The 18204-nt window shown below is 37.3% G+C and overlaps 1 protein-coding gene and 1 pseudogene across 1 annotated transcript in view; one reads left to right on the forward strand and one right to left on the reverse strand.

Annotated features, from left to right (window-relative positions):
• Positions 1-18204, reverse strand: part of ARHGAP6 (Rho GTPase activating protein 6) — a 286203-nt gene that overhangs the window by 206715 nt on the left and 61284 nt on the right.
• On the forward strand, positions 11919-12133 carry LOC114005161 (uncharacterized; annotated as a pseudogene).

An 18204-nucleotide genomic window follows, 5' to 3' on the forward strand; every position in this document is an offset into this window, starting at 1 on the left:
GCTGAGACCCAAACAACTCTGTCAAACACAGTTGTAGACCACAAGTTGGAGAGAGCCTTGGGTATTGACAAATCAATCTTTACCTTTCCCTTGTGGAAATGCTTGGGCTATCATTACAGCAAGCTCTTATACAGATAAACAAAAGGCAAGCCCAACACTCAGTACACAACCTACTCCATGGCATGTAATGGATATGTTTTACTGTAATTAACACATCAGCAGATTGGTCTCTCCCCCAACACATGCATGCATATATATACATATGCTCATGTACATCTACCATATGATGCCCTATGCATATATATCTTTTCACCTATACAAAAATGTCTGTCTTTACTTAGCTAAGAGTTGAACATGGTCCAGCTCAAGCTGTATGCTTTAACTATCATTCCGTTGTTCTGGGCATTGATTTGTACTCATTCATCCACATACTCAAACTGACCTTCCCTTCGTCAAAAAGACAACTGTAGGACAACCAGATAAAGCATGGAGATGCTCAGCCATGGGACAGGAAACAACAGAGTTGTAACCAATATTAACCTGGGGCGTCAGTAATACCATGTTTGAATCAACCAAAAGACTTATTATTACGTAAGAGTTCTCTTGAATAAGTGGAACTTATGTGTGCAAATGATACTGGTCTGATCAATAGCAAAGAGGTAGGTTGGTACAAGTTGACAGAATTATGAACTCAGTTTATCCACACAGAGTTAATGATGTAACAGAGATGCTGAGTGATTACATTAGCAAATTGTAATCTGCTAGGGGGATGAAGGATAGTCACTGCCCAAGATCCTTACAAACACACAGTGTTAACCAGTCCAAATAAAGCAATAGTCAACACTGAAGCAGGTACATATGATATGCCTTCAGTTTATTCAACAGAAGAAGGCCACAGTCTTCCTTATTTACTTAAAGACAGCACAGAAACCACTAGAGATCTGAGCAGTGCATGAAAGAGCAGCAGGTCTCCCAAATATGACATCTTCTTAAATCAATACATCAAATTAAAGTCTTGAACCAAAGGACAAGGGCAGAAACAAGGGCCAAGTTCAATGTGACTTGTCCTCCTTGGAGGGGGCCTGAAGAGAAATTTCAGTATGTCAAATAATTCTCAGTTCTTCACTACCAGTCACTAATGGTACTTCAACTTTGGTATTGTATCTTTCTTTCCTATTCTTTTTTTCTTTTCTTTGTGTGTTCATCAGAGAGAGAAAGACAGAGGGAAAGTAAGAAAGCACTCCCCAAGGGGGATGGTCATGCTGTAGTACCTTCTCTTCCATTTCTCCCTCCTCCTGGGATTCTAGGCATGCATACACGTGCACCAGTGTGTTTCTCAAGCCACCAAGTTCAGGATTTGAACTGCGGGGTTGGCCATGTGGAATTCAGATGCCTTAAGCACCAGGCCATGAAGTTGGTCTATATTACTTTTAGTTGGAATAAATAAAATGATGTATACATATGCAGATATATATAGTTTACATATTATGTATATATGTGTTGTTCACCCCGATGGATATATACTATGTATATGTTATATCTATCTATATCTATATCTATATATACTATGTATATGTGTGTGTATATATATATACACATACATAAAATACATACATAAAGCACAAAGATATATATAATCTCTTTTTTCATATAATGGATGTAAACAAACCTTTAAAAATGCCTTAAAAGTGTGTTATTCAGTTCAAGCACTTTACTCCATCTGAGGGTAGCCAATTAGAAATTCCTGTCCCACTAAGATGTTTCTAAATCGAAGGCAAGATGCAAGTATGCACATCTACATTGGTTGTGAAAAGCATCATCCTTTACACTATTAAAGTCTCAGCACAAGTCCACCATCCACAGAAGCCACAGATCTTTGGAAAGTTTTCTGTCTAATCAACCCACAAAAGTGTTCTCTAACAGCTATCTATTTGGGGAAAAGGCAACAGAGGATTTCCCTATTCAAGTTAGACTCAACAGCATGATGCTATGGAGACCTAAGGGAGTATTACTTCCACATAGTGCTCTCTCCCAGGCAAAAGCATTTTAAAATAAAAATGAGAAAGAAAGGAGGAGGAAAGAAAGAAGGAAAGAAACAAAGAAAGAGAGAGAGAGAAAGCAATCAAAAACAAAAAACTAATTTCAAGTCACCTTGAGAACTAAACTCTTTCCTTTCAGGAAATGTACTGCTTTGCACCAGTGCTTAGAAGTCTTCAGTACTGATATATTTGCTAAGGGTGTCCTTGTTTGATCAGAACCTGTCTCAAACAACAGACATGTTTACACTGTATTTAAGTAAGTAAGTAAGTAAGTAAGTAAGAAAGGAAGAAAGAAAGAAAGAAAGAGAGAGAGAGACAGACAGACTACAGCGGATATGTCAATCTGAGCTAAGTTGTTCCAAGGGCCACACCTATTTTTATTTCTTTCTTTATTTTATTTTATTTATAGATTCAATCACTGTATATCGTTACAACTTGCAAAATGAATTTTCCCAGCATTAATACATTGTATTTGAGTCCAGTTAAAGATCTTATCATACACCTTATCATCAACAAATAATTTTCCATTTTCATGTCTCTTAAACAGCTATTTCTTGGTAGTTGAACAAACCCAGTTTAAGATAAGGAGTGTGCAAAATCTGCTGAGTCCTCAAATGAATTTTTGTCTGAGTCCTCTCCCCATTTTAATTCCCTCTTCCTTAATTGTTCTGTCTGCTCTCAGCATGTTCTGGTCACTCTCCTTGACCCTATCATTGGAAAGGGTGTGCCCATAACGTGGGTGCAGCCAGATTCTAGATAAGTCACTACCTAGGATTTCTAGCGAGCCAATAATCATTTGCAACTGCTTCAGACAAACTTTTCATGCAAAGAAATGCTCAGAATAGCTGAAAGGACCGAGAAATGAATTATCCCCACACTAACAAAGTAGGTTGGATTTTTGGTGCCTGCTGCTAAAAAATGACTATCCATAGGGAGAATTTGGTTTTAAATACAACTTGGTGGTGACATGGTGGTGTAATAGTTCATCTTTATCACTTCTTGTTTCTTCTGTGGTTTCCATGATCTACCAAAGAGCACCTGACAGCTGTGAATGGCCAAACTGGTCAGGGTCAGTGTGTAACACCTGGCCTATAACGTTGTTGCAATGTTTAAGTGAGATAAAAATCAAGAATCACGTAAGACAGTACCTGGCATATGGAAAGAACTATATATATATTTTCACCACCACCACCATCATCATCATTATAATCATCATCACCACCACCCTTAACTATCTCCACTACCATCAGTGATATCACCAACAATTATTGTGAAATGGGTACTATTGCTTTTAAAATTTTAGTTAGGACAGGAAGATGATCCATGATAGAGCAAATTAAAAGGCAAACACAATAATAGATAGTTCTTCTATAAAGAAGGATGCTCTCATAGTTCATTAACCTCAATATATTTCCCCCATAGACCACCTATCTACTATTTTCCCATTACTATGGAGCCTCACCCCACAAGACTCAAATAGATGACCAATTTCAGCAGGGCTCTGGACAATTTTTTCTGGAACCTTTGCAAATCAGACAGTAAAACAGAGTAGAAATGGTTACACAATCAGATAGACTGAAGAGCTGTGGGTATCAGGTATTAATAAACAAAGGAGGCAAATCTACATGGTCTACTTGGTCCCGTCTTACTCAACATCTTCATTGACAACTTACATAAAGGCATGAGTCATGTGTATCAAGCTTGCAGGTAATACTAGGCTAAGAAGACTAGATAGAGGAGACCTCAAAAAGTTTGAGGCAAATGGAGTTAAAGTATGAGTTTATTTTGGTGCAAAAACATTTGAAATCCATGTATAGTTTTTTTCTTCATAATATGCATTTTCCATAAGCTTTCGAAGACTCAGATGAGAGGAGAGAATTTAGGTTTTAAAATATAGTTTAATTTATGTATAATAATTCTAGTAGATCAAAAGGTTAGAATAAGACTAAGACAAAAAGATTCAATAAGTTAGAAAAATTTGCATTTCAATTATAACAGATATGGAGGGGTAAACTCGAATTTAATTCTGTGAAAAGAGGTAGAAGTCTTAGATCGTCCACTAAGCTCAGATAAATGCAAAACCTAACAAATGCACTAAACCAGGTAATAGAAACTTGGGCTTCATGAAAAGAACTTTTGAGTCAAATTCAAGAAAAATGACTAACTGGACTGGTGAAAAATGTACACATGTTGGAATATTCACTTTACAAGCTAAGTAACATGTGATTGAATGTATAAAAGAAATTGAAATTAAAAAATTAAAGGAAAAAAAAAACAACAACAACAAAATGGGTTCCACCCAGGCCAGAGCACACATGGAAACTAAACTGTTCTGGAGGCCAGACCTTTGAATGACATTGCCATGTCCAACAAGCACTAAGGTACGGAAATTTTGTCATTTTACAAACTTAAGGACCATGAAAGGAACTCATGCTGTTTAGTCTAGAGTTGCAAAGATTGCATGTAACAGAAATGCTAACTTAAAATATTTGCATAGTGGGTCAGCAGGTAACATGGATCCCACATGACTGACTACTGGTTTGAGTCCCAGACCCGAGGCTTGAAAATCACACTGGGTGTGTATGCACACGTGCTCAAAATTTCCAAAGGAGAATGGAAGCGAAGGGATTGTGGTGTGGCTATCACCCCGGGGGGTGTTTTCTCACTGCTCCCACGTTTCTGTCTCTTTCTGGGAAGTATACACACCTTATAGCAAAAATTTTTTTAAGAAAAGAAGAATGATTAATCAACAATGGAAATGAGTTTAGTAAAATGGCTACTTGTGTGACTGCTTTCACTAGGGCGTTTGACCATGATCTAATTTGATGTATTTTGATGTGAAGGTTAAAGAAACATATTTTTTGATATTTTGTAATACAATTTCATAGTAAGATGTCATTGTGTTTATTTTTCCCCTAAAATCTTTTGATCAGTGTTAAGTTGGTTATCTTTAAAAACTACCTTATGTCTGGCGGGGCATTACTGAATGTTTTTAGAATGTACTTTAATGTTGTAAGTAATTTAATATGATTATTTGGTATGGTATTATAAAATATGTAGCATATATTTTAATTTGTATTTTAATATATGCACCCTTTAATATCTGAGAAAAGATTCTAGATGATTTATTTCCATGTAACTACTATACAGTTAAATTGTATCAAAGCAAATTGAGAGCGGATTTGATAATGAAATAATACAAAATATCCACATTGCCTTGGCACAAATGAGAAAAACAAGCACTACAGTGTTAAAGCAAGTTTAGAACAGGATTGTAGAGCATAATTTCAAGAGGGAGACCATTTCAAATATCTCCTTTACCTCTTCATTGCTGTGTTGGTTATATGCTTAGTACCACCTGGGCCTGTACCTCCCATTAATTCACCTTTCTTCTGCTGGGGAATTTCATCACGGCTATATTCCCTGCCAGTAGATTAATGGTTCGGGTCAATTTAAAATGCCATAGAACTCGCTCCTGCAGTCTCTTGAGTATTTCATTGTGGATTTTAATTACAATGGTGTTGTGCTATGAGCAAACCCTGACTGATTGAATTGGGAAGTCATTTCTGTTTAGTTACTTTTCATAATTAATTGCCACATGACAGACACACACAAAAAACATTATTCTTTACAAATACTGGTTCATCATTGGACTTAGTCACTTCTAAAGCAAAGGGGACAGATGAACTCTAAGAGGCCCTGATCCATGGGATTGTTGCATTTTCTCTCAGTTGGTGGGAAATACTTTCTCTTTGTGAGTTATATGAGGCATGGAATTGATTTTTTCACTTTCCCCTCTCATTGTCTCTGTCTCTGTCTCTATCTCTCTCTTTCCAGTGAGCACTTGTACCCTAAGGCAAAAACCTGTCAAAAAAAATAAGAAGAGAAACTCCATTAGATAATAAGAAATGATGTATAATTAACAAATTAATTCTATAAATGGCACTTAAAGGAAGAGTTAAGGTAACTGGTCTTGCTCATAAGTATATATCAATATAGCTTCTAAATCTTATTTAACTTTGGGACCAGCAGTTGCTGTAATGGTTATGTCGCTGGGCTCCCATGTAGTCGACTGCGGTTCATGTCCCGGACCCAGTGGCTTAAAACTCATGCCGGGTGCATGTGCATGTGTGCCCAAGATCCCAAGAGGAGAATGGAGAAGGGATTGCAGCATGGCCATCCCCCCTGGGGGGGTGTGATTTCTCGCTTTCTGTCTCTGTCTCTCTGTCTTTATGGTGAGTGCATGTGCCCTACAGCAAAAACCTCTCCAAAAAAAAAAAATGTACATGGGGTAGGTGGGTAGATCCCACATGGGTGACTATGCAGTTTGAGTTCCAGACCCAGTCCTTGAAAACCATACATGGCACTTGTATGTGTGTGTGTGTGTGTGTGTGTGTGTGCTCAAAATTCCAAAAGGAGGGAGAAGTGGAGAAGGGAAAATGGCAGCACCATTCCTCACTGAAGGCACTTTCTCATTTTATCTCTCTCTCTCTCTTTCTTTCTCCAATCCCCCTTCTCCTGGCGAGTGCATGTGCCCACTAGCAAATTAAAAGGAAAAAAGGTATATCAGTACCAAAATTCCCTTTCATCATATTCCAATGCATTTAAAATTCCTAATCATCTTAGCACAAGCATTATTAAACCCTATAATTCTATATTGTGTTTGCTTTACACTTAAAAAAAAATTCCCTCCCACATCTTCTAAGATGTTCCTTCAGGAATATTGTAGAATTCAGATTTGCCTTCTTTCTCTGCCTATTTCAGAATCAGAGAAATCGTCCTGTAAAATCCACTGGTGTTAACAATCATTAGTAATTTATTAATCAGTAAAATAGACAAAATGTGCCTTTGAATTTTATATAAATAGCATCCATAAACACAGAATTTTTTAACCTTTTTGGATTATATATATATGTGTGTGTATGTACATAAATATATATATATATATATATGTATAAATAATATCAAAGGCATAGTTTCTTTCTGATACTTCACTTTGAAGGCTCCCTTAAAACAAGAAGACAAAAATAAAACCACATAAAATAAAATTGAGATAGAAGATTTTCCAGCAATGTCATTCCTGTTGGTTTGCTTTTTTGAGATCGCTACTGAGTTCTACAAATAGCTAATGAGGCCAGTCACCCTTGAAATGGAAGTGCTGGACTCTATCCCCTAATGGAGCCATAGAATATTAAAGAAAGTGAAACTTTGGGGTCAGTACCTGGAGGATGTTGACAAGGAAATTCATGTGCATGGTACAGTGTGGGCTGTTTTTCAAGGTGGTCTCAGATCTTAAAAAACACAAATGCACATTATACTGCCTTTGTCCCACCATGCAAAACAATCCCCATTTACGTTAACCCCCTTGACCAGTTCACATAAATAGATACTATGAGTAAATACATATTATTTCAACACCAAACTCACATCAACATTAGCAAGGCAAAATTTTTTCACTTAACTATCCACAGCCAAATATATAACCTTGATGTGGTCTGCTCTGCCTGCTACACTTACCTGTATGCACTGATTCTCACCAACGTAGACATAACTCTAACCATCTGTATCTTACTAAAAGAGAATTGATGGAGTAATAAATGTTTAACAGTTGGGGTGTCATCTCCCAGACATGTATGAATTTCCTTTTTTTTTCAGAGAGAGAGAGATTTTTGCTATAGTGCACATGCGCTCTCCAGAGAGACACAGAGATAGAATGAGAAATTGTCCCCCATGGGGATGGCCACAATGCAATCTCTTCTCTTCCATTCTCCTCTCAGGATTGTGGGCATGTACGCACATGAGCCCAACATGAGTTTCAAGCCACTGAGTCCGAGACTCAAACCGCAGCTGTCCATGTGGGAATCCAGAGACATAACAATTATACCATCTGCTGGTCCCTGAATTTCCTTTTTTTTAAAAAAAAAAAAATTGCCATTAGACACATGTGCTTGCCAGAGAGAGAGAGAGGAAGAGAGGGAGAAGGAGAAAACCCACCCCCTGTCCCCTGCAATGGGGCATGGTCATGACACAATCCCTTCTTCTTCATTTCTCCTTCTTGCTGGGATTTGGGGCATGCACACACATACACCCAATATGTTTTTCAAGCCACCAGGGCAGAGATTCAAACTGCAATTGACCATGTGTAATCAGGCTCTCTTACACACTAGCCTACTGGGCTGGCTCTGAATTTCCTTTGTAATGTCAATGGCAAGTTATTGACTAATCTTAGTGTGTGAAGGTAAATTCATTTAACTTACTATTGGACAACCTAAGTTAGAATTACTTTTCTGCCAATAATTAGCCATGTGACCTTGGAAAAGTTATTTTGTTAGCAACCTAATAGTCATTTCCCCCTTTTTGTCCTCCTAAACACAGTTCTGCTGTTGGTTGGATATTCAACCTTCCCCACTATGACCAAGGGTAGATGACCCAGGATGACTTCAAAAATAGAATCAATTTTGGCTATACCATTCCATTTCCAGGAATTTTTTAAGAAGGGAATTTTGTATTAGACTAAGTTTGGTTGCATAACAATTACAAAAAGAGCAAGAAACAAAAACAACAGTGGCATTAAATAAGATGCATGTATAATTCCCTGTTGGGGAGAAGAAGTTAGGTGTTAGGCCACCTGGAACACACCAATACAGCAGAATAAGGCTTTCACTATCGTTCTTTTCTGCCATTTTGCTATGCTCTCGCAGGTCTAACACTGCTGCTAGAGCTCCTGATAACATATCTGCACTTCAGCCAACAAGAAAGACCTTGTTGGTGGGGACTAGGTACATGGCCACAATTAGCTGTAAGTGAGGCAGTGAAAGGTAGGGAGAATGCAAGGAAGAGAGGAGGCAACTAGCAGTCATTGCCATACCATGTGACCCAATTCCAGCGAATGCAGTAAGAAGAAGCTTTTGGAAAACAGTCTCTGCTGAGAACAGGAAACAGGAAGAGGTGACCTGTACTTCTTCCTCTGATCACGGTCATCTCTTAATGTAATGTCTGGAATTGATGCAGCCCTCTTGTCACCAGCCTGAGAGTAAAGCCAACAACACACTGAGCAGGACAGAGTCTGCATACTCTCATATGGAGCTATCAATAACTACCACAAAGCAAGATTTTAAGCTATAAATGAGCTTGTTTTAACCTCACAAAGTATTCTGTATCGACAATATGCTTGTCTATGATTTGACAGCATTACTTGCTCTGGATATTAAACATATAAGAACATGGATGGGAGTGAGTTTCTGGAAGTGGCAGAGTTTGTACTTGTGGCTAGCTTATGAATCACCCAGGAAGCAATCTTAAAGGCCAGGATATTACCTCCTGATCATGGGGCTTCCGCCCTACCAGACAGGCACATCTGCTTCTCCAGATAACGGAAACAAAATCAGATACAACAGTCTGTTGGCAAAGCCACAAGGTCGATCCTTGCCCTCACCTTCCTGGTTTCCTGGACTGAGCTGGGACTATCTACACAAATTACCTTGGAACAATTCTGCATTCTACAAAAGGAATTAAAATAGGAATACAATGCTTTCCTTTCAGAATCCCTGAAATGTCATCTGATTCACTGACTCACCTTACACCTTTCAATTGATCTCCTACTCTGTGGGTAGACTCTGTTCTAGGCCCTGGCAAAAGTATGGTAGTCATAGAATAATTTCCCTATGACGTATAGATTGCCATGGGTCTTGCATGAGGACTAATTATTAGCGAAGATTCTGACTGTTTATCTCAACGGATGCATCTGTAAATCTCATTACACATATTGCATTACTGTTTACAAAGGGTGAGGTGGTTGTTTATTTTTCTGCATGGAAGATGCACATGCTGTACTTTTTATTTATGAAGTACTGCTCTGAGTGGACAAAGCTTTAGCATAAACACTCCATCCTAAAAGCCACAAAAGACGATAAGCTCCCAAATTATGTGTGTCCTAACTCTGACCACAGTCCATGGCCCAGGCTTCTATATCTATCAGAAGACCAAAAGCAAAGGTTAGAGAAGCCAGTCTTATTTTGTTATCATCTAAAATAGTGTTCTTATTTCTTCATTAATACTAACTTACCCTCACTGTCACATTTGGATTCACCTTCCATGAAAATATATAGAATTTTTTTAAGAGACATTTTTGCTATAGGGCACGTGCACTCATTGAGGAGACAGAGGACAGAGAGAGAGAGACAGAGATACAGAAGGTGAGAAATCACCCCCCAGGGAGAATAGCCACCACAATCCCTTCTCCTCCATTCTCTTCTCACCGGGTGCGTGTGCGTGCGTGCCCAAGATCCTGAGAAGAGACATGTGCCTGGAGTGAGTTTCAAGCTGCTGAGTCCGGTATTTGAACCATGGTTGACTACATAGGAGTTAAGTAACATAACCATTATGCCATCTCTTGGTCCCTAGAATTGTTTTACCTTTCTAAATTTAAATTTTTTAAATTTAATTTTATTTTGTAAAAATTTTAAATTTATAATTATTACTATTTCTACATTCAATCTCTATACATCATTTAGCTTATGTAAAAAAATTTTAAAATGTTAGAGTATATCAGTTCTTAAGATACAGAATCAAAATAGAACAAGATGCTTGCAATTTGTGACTTCTATGAGGTTAATTCTCATTTCATGATAGAATTATCCTAATATTGCTGTGATCAAATGGGCCTGGGGAAAAACATTTGGAGGAGTGATATGGAGACAGCATTGTTGAGACAGGGAGGTAGTATTGTTACATTTTGATCAACTGGACAGGGGAGAAATGTTCACATATTTAAATGATCACCTTGTAAGCTAAATAATGTGACTGAATGTATTAAAAAATGTAAAAAAATAAGTAAAAAGAAAAAAATTAATCATCTAGTCCAAATAAGTTCCATTGTATCCGGTCTACCTCTGTATCCTTGTAGCCAAAAAAATGCATAACAAAGAAGGAGAGGCCTTAATAAATATGGGAATAAAATAATTTAATAAGTAAGTAAACATGACCCTTTTTCATTTGTATGCTTTAAATTTCCCACCTCTCTTAGATTTTTTACAGACTGAACAGTTTTGATATTTTGGTAAATCTCACCAAACAAGATTTATAACTGATATAACCATATGTTCCAGTTTGTTTAGTGTAGCTCCAGTTTATACCTATTGTCCTAAGGTAATTATCACTCATGACCTTTGCCCCCTCAAAATTGTCACAGTTTGGTGCTGCAACTACTATTTCTCTGGGCTCTTTCAAACCCCACTATGGTAGCTTCTGTCTGTTTTATTCCCCAGTTCCCTTCCTGATGATGAAGTACCTCTATGGGCCTTTAGATTAACTGGGTAGGCATTGTCTAGGTAGGAACATGCTTTTCAAATTTTAACATGCATATATATCACTGGGGCTGTTGTAAAAAATGCAGATTCCATTTAGCAGATCTGGAGTGGGGATACTGATGCTGCTGGTCTGAGGACCACACTTTGAGGAGTGAGAGTCTCTAAATTTTCCTAGTTAGCCATGATATAGAGCTCAGCTACTGTGATATGGGAGTGCTTAGTGCTCAAGAGCATACACTTTAGAAACCACGGCAGCGAGGTTAAATCGTGCCCCAGTTGCTTACTACCTGTGTGACTGTAATCAAGGTATTGATTTCTCTAAATTTTGGTTTACTTACATATGACTTAGGAAGAATAATATGTATCTCAGAGGGATTATGTGAGGATTAAATGAGATAATAAATACAAAACAGTACTGTCCTCACCCATTTTAAATGTTCAAAAATGGTGGGAGTTGAAACTATCATCCTCATAGTCAACAAAGCGCAGTTTGAGTTCTTCCTCTATCCACTGTAACAAGTACTTCCTGCCATTTTACCCATTTTATTCAAAGCTTAACATCAGAGGGTACAGCTTTGCGCAGTGGCAGTATCGTAGCCAATGAGGTTTATCCGAGGCGCGATTATTGCTAATTGAAACATCAGAGGGTACTTGTTTAGATAAATGTCAGAGGGTGATAAATAGAATCGTATTTTGAGCAGTGCCTTAAAAATGAGCACTTGCTAAATTATCAAGTTGTCAGTGCATGCAGGAGTTATGATCAATGTTTGGACAGATCCAAAGGATTGACAGGAACAAGTCCTTTGTCTGAAAGCTGATGATGAATTCCATTTCATAAATATTTAGCTATCACTTGACCAGATTCAGTTCTCCAGGCTGAGGCTGCCTCCCTTACTTTGCATGTGTCAATAGTGGCAGTCAGAAGCAATTCACCTGTATGCACCATTCTAAAACCTGGTGTCACCAGCAGAAGACAGAAAGAATATTGGGAAAGTAGTGAGAGTTAACAAACTTTTAAAATTAGGTCTTGCTTTAAACTGTCTCCTCTTTTCCTACTTGGTTATCTAGTAGCAGAATTCCAAGTATTTCAGTTTCACTTTCTTTCCTTTAGCCTTTCAAAAGTCACCTAACCTAAACCTTTGTTTAACTGATATAAAGCGATAGGATTGAAATGGCATTTTGTAAACAATAACTTGCTTTTTAAATCTATGGGGTCCAAATCATTGTTGTAGTCATCAAAATTGTTATCCTCTTCATCTTCAAGGTCCTTTCCAGCTATAAACATTTTTCTTCCCTTTGATGTCAGTCCTAATGTAGGATTTGTGTTCTCTAGGTGGAGTTAACAATGGAAGGGAAAAAGTAAGATCAGAAACTTGGATAATTTTCTTACTGAAATATTAACCTCTGACTATTAATCCTTTTAAAATGGGATGTTGAGTTTAAAGTGACAACATGCTGTATGTTTACCTCCTATAATTCAAAGCTCACTATAGTCTATCATTTACAATTGATTCATTCATTGATGTATTTATTGAACATCTACTTGGACCACAATACTTGTGGCATGAAGAACATAAGGAAAAGGTTCTTCCAACTGAGAGCTCACAAAACTACCAGGACAAATTGCCTGAGGACCTTCTAATCACAGTTCTATCCTGAGTTAACAATTCTTGGCAGGTCATTTTTAAAACATGTCTACAATAGAAAACATGTTTGTAACAAAGATTGGCCCAACTCTCACAATGACTGAGAAAGAGAGCCTGCTTACTGAGAAAGTAGGTAGAAACATGTATTTTCTCACTAGGGGTACATTTGGCACTGAGATCTCATTTGGTGGCTAAATCTCAAAATCCTTTCAGATCTCCATGGAGTTGGAGACAGAAATCTTCAGCATGTTTCCATAATGTGATGGAAGGAATGGCTGTTTTCTAGAGTATAGTCAGCCAGGACACAGACGCCATTAAAATCAACATGGTCTCTCAAGGGTTTCTCTCACTAAATTGGTTCTTCGAGTACATAGCTATTTATCTTTTAAGCTACAGGGCAGAAAATTGCAACTCACAGACTAAATCGAACTCATCACCTGTTCTTGTAAGTAAAGTTTTATTGAAATCTGTCATGTATAGTCACTTATAGCTGTTTTTGTGGTCAAATGCCAGAGGCTGTGATAGAGGCCAGCAAAGCCTAACTAACTAAAGTCCCATGTTAGTTACTTCACAATACACATATGCACAGACAGAAATCCAAAGCCAAAGAAACCATTAAGTTTCGCTTGACATTTAGTCAGTTTAGTTAGAAGAATCATAAACATCTTTAACAATTTTAAATTATTTTCATTCTTAAAAGAGGCAATAAAAAGCTAACATGAAGAGGTTTTCACTAAAAAATTTTTCTATACAAATATTCTTTTGGTACATGTTTTTTTAAAAAATAATTTTATTTTTATTTATTCATTAATTTTTAAAAATTTGACCAGAGAGAGACAGAGGTTGAGAGTGAGAGAGAGAGGAAGTGAGAAAGCAAGCCACCAGATTCAGGACTTGAACCCTGGTTGGCCATGTGGGAGTGTCCAGCGCCTTCATCACCATGCCACCTGCTGGTCCCAGTACATGGTTGATCACTGACAAGTTAATCAAATATTGTGAGAAAGATGATATCTATTCACAGGAATTTAACTGTGAAAAGACAGATAGTAAATAAACATAAATATTCAATATATCTAATGTCTGTAAGTATGTCATAAAGACTATTCCTTGAGCTTACGCTCATATTCTGAGTATCAACAAATAATTTGGAATAGAGGACATAAGCCAAAAGCCTTTGTGATCAGTATCATAGAAAATATTTCTGAACTGCTTACTCTAAATTTTTAAACAATGGAGATCTATAATTATTTGAGGATCTAACACCAATAAAGAAAAACTATATTTACATGCAAAGGGGGTTTAATTCTTGCATCCTGCTTTACTTAATTCTAAGACATAATTACATTTGATAAAACAAAAATTAAAACAAGACTGCCATAAATAATTGTGCATCCAAGCTAATTCCAAATATAGAACCTCCTTTTCCTTTCAAAGGATTTCAAGAATCTGCTATAGCTTTATTATTAAAATATCTAGATATGTAAGTATAAGAGCTTGGTTGCCAGTCCTCAGTCCCAGAACTTATGGATATTAGCAGTAGGTGGGGCAACAGCCCAACAAATTCTTCCCTTGTAAGTAAAATAAAAACTAAAACCTGAAACAGGAGATCTTGTTTTCTCTACTTTGGGAAAAATCAAAACAAAACAAAATCATTACCAGCCCTCTCAAGTTCATAGAAAAGATACTCTTAAAACAGAGAGAGAGGCCACCTGACCACTGCATAGGAGGTTGGAAGATGAATGGGAGGCCTGGGTTGAGTTCACAGGCTAACCTGAAGATGCCAGACATAGATGCATATGCTTGGGGTCCTAGCTAACTGGGAGAATTGCCACACAGGGAGACCCTGACATGGATACTTATCTCTGTTTCTCTCTCTCTCTCATTCTCTCTCTCATAGGGGAAAAGGGAAAAGAGAGTAAAAAATGTAAATGAGAGGGAGGGAATGAAGAGGAAAAAAGAAAGAAAGCAAGCAGTTAAGCACAGAATGGAAAATTATCTGTTGAAGATAATATGTATGGTAATATCTTTGATTGGGCCAATATTCAGTGTATCTAGATGGGAAAATTCATTTTGTATGCTGCAATGATAAACAGTGAATGAATGTAAAATTAAAAAATAAAAATACAAAATACAAAAAAGATCAATTATTTTTATATATAGATTATGAATATATTTTTATACACATAAATAAACATGCTTACACATATGTCTATATAATTTCCTAATATAAAACAAAATTATATTCCTCTTTTTCTTCTACAAAAAAAGAAAATGATCTTTGACTTGATTGACTTGCATTGCATGCATGCTTTGAAAAATCATACTGTACAGTATAAAGATATACAATAATTGAATGTAAATAAGAAGTCATATAATAATATACAGTATATTCATACTGGTAAAATTAATTATACAAGCTCTAATGATATACAGTGATTGAGTGCATAAAAAATTTAAAAAGCAAATGATAGCAATGTTTATCTAGATTTCTGAAACATAAGACTAAAATTTGATTCAAGAACTTCCTCATTCTTGAAAATCCTATTATTGCCCATGTGGATTTGGAAAATAGAAGTTCTACATTTCAAGCACATAAATAACATAAAGGAATTGTGTTTTTACATTGAAAAGCTACTTAAATGCCAAAAACACATGACATTCATAAGAGCACACTTCTGGATGAAATTTTGGTAAAGGCCACAGATGAAGCCAACTTTTCTCACTTGGGTCCAGGGATCACCACAATGAATGGTTAAGAAAGTATGAATGCCTAGGCAGCATGGGTACAGGTGGCATTAATGAAGCAAATTTCCTTTGGGATTTATGTCCTTTGGACTGGGACTCTGGGAACTGAAAAATAAAATGTAACCAAACTTCTCTTTCCTCCACTTTTAATGTTTTCCATATTGTTTTATGACAAGGTCTTACTGTGTCATGACTCTCCTGCCTCAGTCTCCCAAGGAACAGGGATTATAGGTGCAAACCACCACAATCAGACTCTATTTCCAAATTTTATCCCAACTGGATTAAGTTGACTAGCATCTATGAACATAGCAGCACCAACCCTTCTAGTTAATATTCCAATAAAAAAGCATTTTTAAAAGTTTATTCACCTATTTATTTTATGACACACAGAGAGAGAGAGTATGTGTCAAAGACAGGCACCCTCAGCAGGGTCTTCATATCATGATCTACCCCTAACCTCCACGAGTCCAGATCCCAGGCACCCAGCATACATGGGAAGGCCTTGAGACATAAACCTGGGACCTTCCCACAAGGGTCCAGCAATGCAGAATGCTGTGGTATCACTACCCCATCATTTAGCTCCAGGAAGCAATTTCCTGTCATTATTTGAGATCAAGCAATTATCAGTCTTTTGGCTATATAACAAAGTAAAAGAATAAAGACCAATATTCCATGGAAATTATTTAATGATATAAACACAACCAAGTAAACAACTCTATACTAGACCTCCTAAGGAACTGGGGTTTTACCAGGGGCCCTTTTTCCTCCACAGAAGCACCGCAGTCTAGTCATCTTCTTCTCCATGGTCCTAGGTATGGAGTAAGCCTGGGGTAAAGCAGCTTCAAAATTCAAAACAGGAGCCAGGAGGACTCTGGCTTATTTGGCCAGGTACTTGGGAGTCACAACTTCAAAAATGCAGGAGGCCTTGAGTACTCAATCCACCTGAGTAAGGGTCTAAGTTATAGATTCAATCTTTATGAGACTTGGGTACCTCAAATAACAGGGTTTGGTGGTTCTTTTTTTTTTTTTTCTTTTTTTTTTTTTGAGAGGTTTTTTTTTTTTTCACTATAGGGCGCGTGCGCTCGCCAGACAGACAGAGAGAGACATAGAGACAGAAAGCGAGAAATCACTCCCCAGGGGGGATGGTCATGCCGCAATCCCTTCTCCTCCATTCTCCTCCCGGGATCTTGGGCACGCACGCACACGCACCCGGCGTGAGTTTTAAGCCACCGGGTCCGGGACGCGAACCGCGGTCGACTACGTGGGAGTCCATCGACATAGCCATTACACTAACTGCTGGTTCCCAGGGTTTGGTGGTTCTTAAGGAAAACCTTTAAAGTAGTTATTTAAGAGGACACAGCAGACGCTAAATAATTTTGGCATCACAATTTCTATTGGGTAATGCTGGATATCTACAAGTTATGAGAATTGAAAGTGTCAGCTTTTTAAAATCTCCTTGTGAAAATTTATCTGCAAATATTTCTTCTCTTAGTTTCCCAGAAGTGGGCAATCTAACATCGTCTTTGGAGCTACTATTTCAATGCATAATCACATATTTGCTTACTCAAATTGGAAAACCAAATAAATCTGGAAGAGCATGTCTTCCTTGGAATGTGCTCATTTCTAGTTATTCACAGCTGTGTATTAGAAGTTTAATTAAAACCAGTTCTTCACTTTAACAGACAGAAAGGGCTTTGTCTGACTATCTAAATTGGCTTCCTACATAGGAACCTAAGTGATAGCAAGCTGTTAACAATGGTTGACTCATCACTTAAATATCAGCGCCCCTCCTTATAACATATCTCTGATTGAATGTCACCTTCTGAAAAGGCTTCCCTAACCATCCTGCCAACTCCCTTCCATCATTTTACCCTTTTATCTTATTTCTTACCACCTGGCATATATTTATTGGTTTGCTTCTACAGTATAATCTCTTTAAAAGGAAGTATTTTCACTGTGTCATTCACTGATGGACCTGTAATGCCTAGAACAGTATCCATTTATTTTTTTTTATTTTTTGATTTTTTTTTAAGCCCCCGGGTCCAGGCCACAAACCGCGGTCGACTACATGGGAGTTCAGCGACATAGCCATTACGCCAACTGCTGGTCCCTGTTTATTTTCACCTTCATGTATGTTCAGTAAATACTTGTAGAATGGCTTTATGAATGGAATCTCCAGAAAATGGATGCAAAATGTTGTGCTTCTGCATTTCTCTGGAGAGAAATGCATAACAGATATTGTTTTGAACATATTAAGTCTATAGCCTAAAAAGACTAAGAATGCAAGTTATACACATATAATGACAGTTTATTATGAGTAATGTTATTCTCTGTACTATCCATAAACTGAAATTCTGCGACTGATAAAAATGTTCATTGTACTAGAATCATGCAAACAAGCATGTTGAAAAAGCAATGACATGGGACATTTGTATCTTAAAGGTTTTTTTTCCTATTGTTGTAAAT

The sequence above is a fragment of the Tupaia chinensis genome, unplaced genomic scaffold (genome assembly GCF_000334495.1).
Source record: "Tupaia chinensis unplaced genomic scaffold, TupChi_1.0 Scaffold142808_1, whole genome shotgun sequence".
Classification (NCBI taxonomy): domain Eukaryota; kingdom Metazoa; phylum Chordata; class Mammalia; order Scandentia; family Tupaiidae; genus Tupaia; species Tupaia belangeri.